The 2,280-nt window shown below is 34.9% G+C and overlaps 1 long non-coding RNA gene across 1 annotated transcript; it reads left to right on the top strand.

Annotated features, from left to right (window-relative positions):
* The first annotated feature begins 1,583 nt into the window (after positions 1-1,583).
* LOC128354424 (uncharacterized) lies at positions 1,584-1,941 on the top strand. Its single transcript, XR_008321035.1, has 3 exons — positions 1,584-1,649; positions 1,783-1,840; positions 1,916-1,941. It is a non-coding gene; the product is annotated as an uncharacterized LOC128354424 (long non-coding RNA).
* Positions 1,942-2,280: the final 339 nt, after the last annotated feature.

The raw sequence follows: 2,280 nt of genomic DNA on the forward strand, positions 1-2,280 counted from the left end.
TGAGAGGAGATTTAAATTTAGAGACGCCATTACTGGGCTTTAATTATACAATATCCAGTGTAATATGATGCATGATCTCCTATTGAATACCAAGTGATTCAAAGACTGATATCCACAAGGTGGCAGTATTTCTATACATTGGTATTTGACTCTCTTATGAGACTATTCCTTAAAATGCATTTCTGTCTCAAGCATTCATGTTTGTTTTATATAAGTTGTAAAAGTTTAATATTTTTAAGAGAAGAATAGTATAAGCAATGTACTATTTGCCAAACATAATGATGATCAGAATCAATTATCTGAAAAATAAAAAGTTAAAACTGATTGTCCATTTGATGTCAGTTGGTCAAATTCAAAGTTGAAGAAGTTAAATATTCAACTAGCTAATTTCAGACTAGTGAATTACTAAATCAGGTTGCACCATTAAAACTTTAGAAATGTATCAACCTGTGTAATGTGTAAGCTGAAATTGAAATATGTATAAAACTGCATATTGGTTTGATATTCGACTCCAAGAGTGGTCTGAACATGTGACTACATATATTATGTTAAAAGACATAATTTTCTTTCATGAACCTACTCTGTTTAACCTTCAGAGTGTCTTAAGATAAAGGCAGAAGCAGTCATGCCTTGCACTTCCTTTTCAGAAGAGACAAGACAACAGCTCACACCTCTGAGAGAGTTTGAGGTTTAGGTGTCTAAAGAACTGTTCAAATGAGTGTGTCAGTTTTTCCTTTCAGTTCAGTAAACTCTTCACTGCCAGCAGCACTCAAAGTGTTGCTCAGACCTCTTGACCAACATGGATGTTTGTGAACTGTGGGTCGTTCTGCTTCTGCTGCTACCTGCATATAACAACAGCCAAGGTACTGTACAGGAACTAGTTTCTATTATTTATCATTTAAGACTGCCATTGTTTTTGTAATCATCTTTTGTTTAAAAAATACAACTAAATATTTTCTAGATTTCATACCGACTTTTATGACTGATTGTTTGCAGTGACTGATGTCAAAACCACTGGGAGAGAACCATATGTTGCTCCAATATGCACCAATGCAACAATTGATGCCATCATGCTTGTAAAGTGTAACATCAGCACAGAGAGGATCAAAGGACCAGAGTGTATCCTGACATATCACATTAAACACGGCTTTAATCATGTATGTGACTCCAGGTTCAGACTCATGAATGAGAGTAAGACTATATTTCTTAACCTGACCAGTTTAACACCAGAGGATAGTGGGAACTACAGCTGTGACTGTGTATATCCTGGACATACAGTGACTCCACGTCTTCATCTTAATATCACTGTGGAAGGTAAATGCTGCATTTATTTTTTTCTGCAATATAAAATATTACATGATAATACTGATGAAACAAGATCTTAAAGACCCCCTCCAGACATTTATTAAGACATCTAAAAATAAATAAAACAATGATGTATGTTTGACAGAGTATATTCCAACATTACATTATCTTGGACTTTCACTGGATATGTTTTGTCTTTACAATCTCCTAGAAGATGAAGAGGTCAGCTCCAGTATTTTGCCTATGTCTACCTCTTTGGCAGTAGGAATAAGTTGTGGTGTTACTGCATTCATCATTGTTACTGGAGTTATTCTTGGATTCATCCTCAGAAAAATTCATTGCAGGTGAAAAATTCTGACTGAAGTGCTTTAAACCTCATAAAATGATGTAAGTCAGTAGTTTTGTTTGAAAGCACAGAAGAGCGGATGTGTGTGTATTTGGTGTGTCAATAACTTTGATATTTCTAATTATTTAAAGAAACTGTTCAAGAACTGCTACATCTGGATTACCTGTATGTAAAACTCCCAGCTCTTTGGTGAGTAATGTACTTTCTGATCAAATTAGTGTGTGGATGAACATCATGTATTCAAATTCTGATCTGTTTTTAAAGGATCAAGATGACACAGATGACCCCTACACAAGGCTTCAGCTGCCAACAAATGATCTCTACCAAACTGTCTCCTCAACACATCATCAACATGACACCAAGACAAATTTAGCCATTTTATACACATCATCTACCACATAGGATAGAAATACTCTGTATAAAACAGGTACAGTGTCTGAATAGCTGAAAAACATCAAAGTTTATCCTAATTTTTACTTCATGTATTGTGAATTACTGCATCTTCAAGCTTCAAAAAGTTCACTTGAAACAAAATAAGCCCTCATTTGTTTGATTGTCGGACAATGCAACTTGTAACAAGCGCCCCCAGGAAGACTTTATTTTAAGGGAACACAAGTCAAAATGGTTAA

Source organism: Scomber japonicus, chromosome 24 (genome assembly GCF_027409825.1).
Source record: "Scomber japonicus isolate fScoJap1 chromosome 24, fScoJap1.pri, whole genome shotgun sequence".
Classification (NCBI taxonomy): Eukaryota; Metazoa; Chordata; class Actinopteri; order Scombriformes; family Scombridae; genus Scomber; species Scomber japonicus.